Source organism: Saccostrea cucullata, unplaced genomic scaffold (assembly GCF_032062105.1).
Source record: "Saccostrea cucullata isolate Sc308-1 unplaced genomic scaffold, CSIRO_AGI_Scuc_v1 ctg1793, whole genome shotgun sequence".
In the NCBI taxonomy this organism is placed as follows: Eukaryota; Metazoa; Mollusca; class Bivalvia; order Ostreida; family Ostreidae; genus Saccostrea; species Saccostrea cuccullata.
The window spans coordinates 64,275-75,505 of NW_026919414.1; positions in this window are offsets into that span (position 1 = coordinate 64,275).

Consider the following 11,231-nt stretch of genomic DNA (forward strand, 5'->3'; position numbering starts at 1 on the left):
GATAGAGAGAGAGAGAATGATCAGAGAAAACCTGTGAGAAACATTGTGTGTGATTATTGTGGGAAAGTGGGTCATGTAGAAAGTAGGTGTTTCTTTAAACAAAAGAATGAGAGTAACCCTAAATCTCCGAAGAACACAGGAAAAGTTAGTGCCCTTTCTCAAGGTGATATGTCGGAAAACTAGATGGGGCTGGTCTTATGACCGTGAGCTCAGCCCTTCCTTTAGAAATAAAACAAGAACAAGAAAATCGGTCATCTACACTCAAGGAGAATGATACAGTCGATGATGAGAAACCTGCAGAAAATAGGGTTAAAGTGTCAGTAGGCAACGCCTCTAAAGCTTGCTTGTATTTAAGGGTTAATGTTAAACAAAGACCTCTCAACATGCTAGTTGACACAGGGAGCCCCTTTTCCATCATTACAAAAGAACTCTTTGAAATTTTTGGTGTTAAGCCCAAGAAAACAGATGTCAATCTCACCTCTCCAGATGGAAGGGAGATAACTGTTCATGGAAAAATCAATGTTGATTTAGAAATTGTAGGAAAGAAAATTTGTCAAGAGTTTATTGTTGCAAATTTAGACAATGTAAATATTTTGGGAATGGATTTCCTAGAAAATACAAATGCGTCTATCAACATAAAGAAGCAGGTTTTGAAAACATCTTTGGGCCAATTTAAGCTGTTTAAGAGTAACACAAACAGCTGTGCTCGAATTCAAGTTGCTGAGACTGTATCAGTTCCTCCTAAATCAGAATATGTTTTTCAAGCATGGGTTGATAAACCACTGAATGGGTTGGGGCTGATAGAACCTACTAAAAGCCTGTCAAGTAAGGGTCTTTTTCTAGCCAGGTCTCTCTGTGACCCAAGTTTGGGAGCAGTGACTGTATTAGTCCTGAACACCAGAGAGAAGCCTGTAACCCTTGAAAGAGAGAGTATTGTTGGCACCATAGAGAGTGTGAGTGAGATAATTAAAGATCCAAGTACATGCACAGATTCTCACACTGACAAACACACAGACAAAGAACTTCCAGAGTATTTACAACCTTTGCTAGATACAGTTCACACAAGTTTGACAGAAGAACAGAAACTCAGACTCACACATCTCATTCTTGAATACAAAGATATTTTTCATGAACCCGGAGAAAAGTTAGGTCAAACAAACATAACAACACACAAAATCAATACAGGTGACCACACACCTATCAAAATGCCACTCAGAAGGTACCCCATGGTTCAAAAACAAATAATTGACAAAGAAATTGATAAAATGTTGGAAGATAAAATCATTGAACCCAGCAATAGTCCATGGTCTGCAAACATTTGTTTAGTCAAAAAGAAAGATGGCACACCAAGATTTTGCATAGACTTTAGAAAATTGAATTAAGTGACTCAAAAAATGCCTACCCTCTTCCTCGCATTGACGAGACATTAGATACCCTTTCAGCACAAGCATGGTTTTGCACTCTTGATCTTCCCAGTGGCTATTGGCAGATCAAGATGCATGAGCAAGATAAAGTTTAGACAGCATTTACATCACATAGGGGATTATTTCAATTTACCGTAATGCCCTTTGGGTTAACAAATGCACGTTTGAAAGGCTTACGGATTCCATCTTCAAAAATCTGACCTTGAAAAAATGCCTTTGTTATTTAGATGATGTAGTTGTTTTTGGCAAAGATTTTGACACCACATTAGAAAATTTGAGTTTGGTTTTTACAAACTCCGAATGGCAAATCTGAAATTAAAAGTCAAAAAGTGTCTTTTGTTTCAAAAGAAAGTTCCATACTTAGGTCATATTATATCTGAAAAGGGGGTTGAGTGTGATCCATCAAAAATAACAGCTATAAAGAATTGGCCAGAGTTAAAATCTAAAAGGGATGTCAGAAGTTTCGTAGGGTTAGCTGGCTATTATCGCCGCTTCATTCAAAACTTTTCAGAAATTGCAAGTCCATTGACCCAACTGACCCGCAAATCTGTAAAATTCAAATGGGATGAAAATTGTGCAAAGTCATTTCAAAAACTTAAAGAATGTCTCATGTCATCTCCTATTTTGGCTTTTCCTACTAATGAGGGAACATTCATCCTTGACACTGATGCAAGCAATTTTGGGATAGGAGCAGTACTAAGTCAGTTACAAAATGGTGAAGAGAAAGTGTTAGCTTATGCCAGTCATACTTTGAATAAAGCACAACAAAAGTATTGTACAACCAAGAAAGAGTTATTAGCTGTTGTTACATTTTTGAGACAGTTCAAACATTTTTTGTTAGGCCAAAAGATCTTGTTGAGAACTGATCATGCATCTTTGAAATGGTTGAAAAACTTTAAAGAACCTGAGGGAATGTTGGCCAGATGGTTAAGCATAGTAGATACTTTCAATCTTGAAATTCAACACAGACCAGGTTCTAAACATCAAAATGCTGACAGCTTATCCAGAATCCAACAAAAATGTAAAAACTTAAAGTGTCCATGTTGTTATCCAACAGAAATTGAAAATAAGAAATCAGAAAATTCACCTTATGTTCTTTTAGCTCTACAGGAATCTGATTGTCATCTGGATTGTAATTCTGAACAAACCAATCCGACATCAGATATCATTAAAAATCCCCCATTATTTGTAGATCAGTTAGGTAATGCTAAACATTTGGACTGTGATCAGTCTAGCAACCCTTTTAGCATTTTCCCATTGGATTTCCATGAAAATCTTCACAATCATGATGAAGAGCCAAACTGGTTAGATAGTTTTCAGGAAAATGAAATTAAAGAGATGCAAAGAAATGATTCCATCATTGGCCCTTTCATTGAATATAAATTACAACATCAAAATAAACCAACCAAATCAGAAATGTCAGGGTTTTCAAGAGAAACAAAAATTTTGTTTTCCCAGTGGGACATACTTGAATTCCATAATGAAATTCTCTATCGCAAATACTATAGACAAGATTGTTTGCAAATGGTAGCCCCTACAAAAATTCAGAGAGACATTTTTGAAAATCTTCATGTTAAAAAGATTGCAGGCCACTTTGGCATTGAAAGAACTGTTTCTTCAATTAAACGTAGGTTTTATTGGCCTAGAATGGATGAATGTATGAAAAGATGGTGTGAGTCATGTGACCTTTGTGCTAGATGTAAGCCAGGTCCCGGGGTTGGAAATTCCCCCCTTCAGCAATTTAAAGTGGGTGCCCCTTTGCAATGCATAGCAATAGATATTGTTGGACCATTACCTGAAACTGTCAATGGAAATTTATACATCATGGTAATAGGGGACTACTATACCAAATGGAAAGAAGCCTTTCCAATCCGAGACCATACAGCCCTTACTGTTGCTGATAAATTAGTTACAGAATTCATATGTCGTTTTGGTTGTCCAGACCAGATTCATACAGACCAGGGGAGAGAATTTGAATCCCATCTTTTCAAACATGTTTGTAATCTTTTAGGCATTGAAAAAACAAGAACTACCCCTTATCACCCTCAATCAGATGGTCTTGTAGAAAGATTCAACAGAACACTTCGACAAATGCTTAGTATTTTTGTTTCAGAAAATTTCGATGACTGGGATGATTTACTCCCATTTCTACTCATGGCTTATCGTGCTACTGAACACAAGAGTTCTTAATGTTCCCCAAATCTTTTGATGTTTGGCAGAGAAATAAACTGTCCGTTGGATGTAATAGTAGGGAAGCCACCAAATGCTCCCAATGAAGAATGCCCTATCAAATATGTTGAGTGGTTAAAATATTCTCTTTTAAATGCTTTTGAAAAAGCAAATGTAAATTTAAAGCAATCTGCAAAAAGGCAGAAAACTGACCATGATAAAAACGCAAAATTTAGGGAAATTAGTGTGGGAAAATGGGTTTGGAGATGGTATCCTCCCAGTGCCAATGAAAAGTTAGGGTTAGGTTGGACAGGGCCATATTTCATTATCAATAAAATTTCAGATTTGACATATAAAATTCAAAAATCCCCTAATTCAGAACCAATTTCAGCACACATAGACCATCTAAAACCGTATTTGGGTTTAACAACACCTTCAGCCTGGAATACCCATGACATAAGTGTGGAAGTTTCCACTCCAACACTAGAAACATCAGAACCAAATACAACTGTACACAATGACTCCTATTCTGACCCTCCTGAAATTGCACTTACCCCACAACAAACTACAGAATTAAGAAGTAGGGCAGGGCGACTAATTAAGCCAAAGCAAATATTTAGTCCATCTTAATTAAAGTTCATGACTGTTTTAACTATGTGGTTTTTATTTTAATCATCACCTAGAGACATGTATAATGGATTTGAATAATTTCCAAATACATGTTACATATGTATATAATTAATGTACTATGCCTAATGTCATTGAATGTATCTTTATTTTTAAGTTATAGATGGATGTGTTACAGCTAGATGTTCCCATGGAGGAGATCCATACTTTGGATGATGATCTAAGGCCAGAATGGAATTCTGAGGGAATGACCTGCCCTGTGCCTAAGTGTTCCAATACTAACAGATTTAATACCTTCAGAAGTTTCATGGCTCATTGGACGAAAGTACATGTTTCCATAAAAAAACTTAATAAATGTTCTGAATGTAAAAAACTTATCCAAACAAAACATAAGAGGCAACATGAACGACAACATTGTACAAAAATTGAGTTCACTATAATTACCGTCCCTAACAAAGAATATATTGATCCAGAACTAATTCTTCCTCCAAAATTCTCCAAAATTCAAAACATGCCTGATTATGAATCTCCAAGAAAAGTTGCCCAACGAAAAAGAAAATATGAAGCAGAAAAAGCCCTAGCGAACACTACCATTTTATCAGAAAATTTAGATCCCGATTTCAACAATTCCAGAGACGAAAAGCTATATTTCCTGGAAACGAACAACACAACAATTGTCACCCATCACAAAAACCCACGATGGTACAAAGATGCACCGGTTGAACCCCCAAGAACAAGGCAATCAATCAGATATTAAACATTATTAAGTTGAAGAGACTTTGATGTATTTGAAGTATATTGTTGTTATTTATATACCCATGCAAGTTTTATGATAATGATAATCACTCATTTTTTCTTTTGTTGTAAATAAATACCCGAGTGATTCATGATATCAATTTAACGCAGTATTTTTGTATGACTTATATGTAAACGACCTTATATTTTTTTTTATCGGTCATTGTATCAAGTATTGTATTTTTTCAGTTTTCCTTTCATGCTTACACATTTGTTCCCCAAGGAGGGAAGAGTGTAGGAAAACTGGTTTTTGTTCAGTCAAATTACTTACCTCAATTACTTTTACATCTTTATACTTAATAATTATTGGTTTACACTTAATTAATTTGGTGCTAATAAATCATATTTAACTTAAACACAACGCGAAGTCAAACACATGTTACCCGGTTCTCCATTTGTAAACAATATTTGTCACTTCCTGTATTGTGTATTCACATACCTTTGTAAAGTTCGCTCTGATTGGCTAATCGGCGTTATGTGAATCCAATAGTTCAGTTTGATATAAACTTATCGATTCATTGATTTTCTATTGTTCAATAAAGTATAAAAGGGCTGTCTTGTCCTTTTCTTACGGGAGTCGTCCGGCAGAACACTCCGTACAGGTACTGTTTCAGCACCTCACCTTTTCTCTGCTACTTTCACTTTGAAATGTATTTTGATAACTGAGTCCTTGACTCATTCGGAATTTATGTTCTAAAAAGTTTATTTTTGGAAAGCAATTAAATTTCTTATTTAAACTAAATATTTTTGAATTATCTTTCTTCTAAAAATTAATTAGATATTTTTGAAGCATTTTTCAACTAAAACTTGAATTTAGGAGAACTGGTAAAATTATTTATTTAATTTATTTCTGGAAAATATTTATATTTTCCAATTTAATTTATTTTGGTGCTTTTTGACAAAGTATTCATATTTCTGAGATTATTTTTGTATAGATATTTCATATTATATATATTTTTCCTTTTTGGGAGTTTGTTGTTTCAATTTCATGTTCATTATTCCCATTTTCTCTCATTGTTGTTACCGGTAATTCATCTTGTTATCATTTTTGTTATCATCTCTCATCATCAGAATCATGCTTGTTATATAAATTATTGAAATTTAAACCTGACTTATGTTGTTTCTCTCTGTCATAAACACATCCAGTGATTCGAATGACTGTGGTATGTAAGGGATTCATTGCTCCTGCACAAAGCTAATGAGTAATCCAGCACGGCCTTACATTTTATAGATTATTCAGTAGCCTGCGGGGGCGTGAAACACTCTTCCTTACTACACATAAAACAATTCTTGGCATTACCTTCTTTTTGATGTCTTCGTTCTCTATACATTGTATTAATCAAGTATATTACAAAAAGTCTTTCATACTTTCCGCATTTCCTCAAAGACGTGTACACATGTAATGTAGGTCTACAGTTTACCACAACATTCATCATGTAAAACGCCGATGGTTAATAATTAAATGGAACTACAATTATTCAATCATTATTAATGGTCATTTCATAGACTCCATCTATAATAAAATATACCCCACGCAAGAAGTTGCGTGAGGTATAATGTTTTTGACCCGTCCGTCGGTCAGTCAGAGTGTCAGTCAGTCCGTCAGTCCTATTTTTTGCCAGCGCAACTACATATAAACCACTGCATACAATTTCGTCAAACTTTGCAGATATTTAGGACACAATGTGCAGGTTTAAATAGGTTACAGGGTTCGGCGCGTTTTCTCGACTTACCAACTGCATAAGACATGCAAATGAAAGACGCTGATTGATTGTTCCATTCAAATGATAAATAATTTTAAATTGTGTTTACGAGTTTTACTGCTTTCTTTCAGGATTATTTTGCATATATTGACGTACGGTAATAATAAGTACTGCTGGCGGTCCAACTAAAGGATAAGATAAGGTAATGGCCGAATCTGGCCCCTTATTTGATGGTAAAATCAGAACACCGGTAGAATTGTGATAGTTTGTAGTTAAGAAGTGAAAATGATGCTTACTTTAAACAAGCACTAATTTAGAATTAAAGCTTACATGGAAACCACTAGAGGGTGCTGAAGTTGGACATTTTCCAGAATTTTCAGACTTCAGGTGGAATTTCATCAAATTTGATATACCTTTTCTTCGGAAAACATAGAGCACAAGCTTGCCTATTTTAGTTTTTTACACATAAACTGCATTATATACTAGTGTATAAAATATACTGACACGCAAAAGAAACGCAACACCCTACTTTAGGGGGGAAAATTATGTAAAGTAAAGAATTTTGTATCTCAAAATTATGAATATCTTCAATTTGGTAAACATCGATAATTTAACGGTTGAACGGTTTCCATACAATAACCGGAAGTCAAGTTTGAGCCTGCTTAAGAGAAATCAAAAATTGGATGTTTAACAAAACATTTGGCAATATTATGGAGTTTTAAGGGTATTTTACTGTTCATCATAAGTAATGCAACAATATTTCAAGAAATAAACTATCCTTTCCTTTCCCGTAACGATGCTAAGGCTACTTGAAAATGGCTTATGTACGCATTTCCATTGCTCTAGCTGGGAAATTTCAATGTAAAGGTGATGGAGAGTTGCTAATGCAAAAATTCACTACATTACGCCTTAACATGGCCTAACGTATGACATGGATTAAGGACTGTCCTTGTACCGGAAGTCCAAGAGTGGCTACACTGCTCTAAGTTAGAGAAAATTCGACCAAATCATCTGAAAAACGGGCATTTAAAAATGCCAAAGATTATTTCCTTTGCTCAGATCTCGATATTAATGAGCCAATTTTATCGTAGAAATTAAGCTGCAATTGTTGTTTAGGGCAGTCTTGCACGTTTTGCTTGAATGGCTGGGAAGGGGGGTGTTTCAACAGTCATATTTTACTTAGTAAACAGATAAACATTTAACAATTTTATAAAATCTCTGATGTTCTGAAAAGTGACTTTAGCCTTACTTTATTCGCTTTTGAAAATCAAAAGATAAAAAAAATCAAACATTTGTAGATTACTGCTTGTTGCGTTTCTTTTGCGTGTCAGTATATTTAAATTTGGTAAATAGGCAAGCTTGTGCTGTATGTTTTCTGAAACAAAATGTGCTGTGAAATCGATGAAAATTTGCATAAAAACAAGCAAATTCAAAGAATTGTGGTCCCCCGCTTTCGATGCCTTTGTGGGTGGGATGTCATTATACGCCCGTCTTAAGACGGGACGTATTACATGTCTATAGGCTTCATGTCCATTCGTGTCCGTCTCATAACTTGAATACTATTAGGCCTAGAATTATCAAACTTTGTCAACTGATACTTCTTGGGTAGATGATGCGTCGCGCACAAAAAGTAGATCGCTCTGACCTCTACTAAAGATGCTATGACCAAATACGGGAAAATCCTGTCCGGCTCATAACTAGAAAACTATAGGTCTAGAGCTTTCAAACTTGGCAAAGGTATACATCTAAGGTAAAATGTGTGTCTCAGCCTATTTCAAGGTCTCTGTGACCTTTAATTTAAGTGAATTTATTTAAAAAACTAAGTCTTAGATTTTAAATTGCATACTCCTAGTGGTGATGTTTCTGAGGATATTCCATGGGTCCCAGTTGTTGTTGCAGACACACTGGGTTCTGTAAAGAAACATTGTAATATCTCATAATCTGGTAATAAGGAATTCTTGATGTCTAGTTATGATGAACAGTAGAATTTAATGTTCAATCCCCACACTTTCTTTGAATCTGCATCATAAATTTTAAATTCATCGCATATTGCGGGACTACAACTAATATTTTAGGAGGTAGTTAAGAATTCAATAAAATTTGATATAATACACATTAATACATGTACTACTGGGGAAAATAATCCAGTGGCTAACTTTCTAAGCTTTTTTCTAAAAGCTAAACTTGTGAAAATGATTAGAGTAAATATTTCTGACACAATGTACACAAGGGCACAACGACTGATGACGTAGTATGCATAATCAAGGTCAGGCTAATATACGTAAAGTCTTGCAAGTAATATATTGACATCACCCCCCCCCCTCCCTTATTTCTCAAAATGTCTCATGATAAAATATCAGATCATTTCAATAAAACATTCATTGTTATATTAGTTATTTGACTATGACTTAAATGGCACAATTATCTTTTACCGGAAAATTATCAGAAAAAAATTCAAGTGACTCTTGAGATGACCCCCTTTCAAAACCGGCTCGCATCTTATTATGGGTAAGGGTGTAAGTGAAAGACATAATTAAGTAGTAGAATTGGATCAGGCCGGTGAATCCCCCTCATTAGAGTTAATTCCTATCCTGTGAATCGGTCACGAAGAGGTAGCCCCTCTTCCTTTGTATACAATTACAAATTAACATTTCATAGTAAAAATTTCGAAAAACTATTGGTCTGTTTTTGTCACGTGATTCGTCTTTTTCCCACGGTGGCTTTCGACTTTCCAATTCATAAAGAGGAGGAGGGTTATAAAAATTATACTCACTAATACAGATTTTGTTGTTTCGGTTCCTAATGATTGGATCCTGTCCGCCCCATTCACCAGCACGCATAATTTTCACACCACAACTAGATACTTTGATTTCACATATTGTTTGTGTCCCGAAAATCCGCACGCATTCTGTAGAAACGCTTGTACAATAGTACACCCCAAACCGTCCAGTACACAATTTACACTGAATACTGTTGCCGTCAATCGAATTTTTCAATATGGCACCGATCACAATGATCAGTGGGACGCCACGATCCATTGCTCTGGCCATCTTCACATTTATGCCACAAAAAGTTGCACGGATTTTTAATCATGTGACGGAGATTTCGCGGGTGTTTCCATCAACAACCAGACCTTTACACTTTTCATCATTTCATACCATGTTTTTTTCGATATCCCATTAATTTTTTGTCTCATTTACTAAATGAGTTATTAGATTTATCTTATATTTATAATTCATTAACTTATTTTATATGATATATTACAATGGGATTGGGTACAATTTATAAAAACTTAATTCACCCCCTCCCTACATGTTGAACAAAAAATACAATATTATTGCAAATATAGAAACTCGGATTATTTTAATTATTCTCTTCATTGATTCAAATGTGACAGTCACTCGTCTTTAAGTAATTGGTTTTACAAAGTAGTGTTTAAGACGACTCTTTCATGTTTATTATACGAGTACAATACAAGCTAGCATGGTTATCTTTTTTCAACTTCATCAGTAAATCGTCCTATTGAACTTGATTTTTTTTTAATTTACAGCCATTCGTAAGAAAAAAGTAAAAAGATATGTTTCTTATATTTCTGCATGACAGGGGTTTTGCTGTGATTTTGCAGGTCTTATATTTAAAAAAGTTTAAAAATAATTTTAAAAATCGTCCACTGGGCCCCAACCAGGGCTGTTCAGATCCCTTGCCTAAAACTGGCGCCCACTCTAACTTCAAATTCCGGATCCGCCTCTAATATAAAAGACGGTTTCGAAATTAACAAATCATTAGAACATTTTTGTGTCACAAATCTCACTGACACATAATATCATCCTCTCCATCTTTGCGTACCAGTTCTAACGGCGCGAATATTCTGCACGAGCTTTTGGTCAGGTGACGGGTGGCTAATGACAGGATCTCTTTTGTTTACATTAAGGGGGGGTTTAATGATTTTGACAACCAAAAATTGTGAACTGAAAATGACATATGCTGGTATATCATCGTGTGTGTTCTTTCGATTGCATTAATCGTAAATAATAGTTCCATTGTTTAATACATACATACAAATATATAGGTCTACATAAATAAATAAATATAAACTAGGCACTGTTTTTAAACTATTTGATACCAAATTCATATCAGATCAGGATCATAATTTAATGTGCAATTCCTTGACAACTAAATAGGCATTCTATAGAGGTGTGTGCTATTAAAACATATCCAGTTTACAGAACTTATTATTCCTTACTACAGTTTGTACATAACACCCCTCTTTTTTAGCTCTACTGGTCAGAGACCAGAAGAGCTTATGCGATAGTAATGCGTCCGTCGTCCGTCCGTCTGTCTGTCTGTCCGTCTGTAAACAATTTTTCAAAACGCTACTTCTCCTACAATTTTAGTTTGATTTCAGTATTACTTGGCACACAAGTAGACTACACTAAGATACATAGAATAGTGCATCGGTTTTTGATTTCGATGAACGGTGTTGCCATGGTTACTAAAAATAGAATTTTCTGTG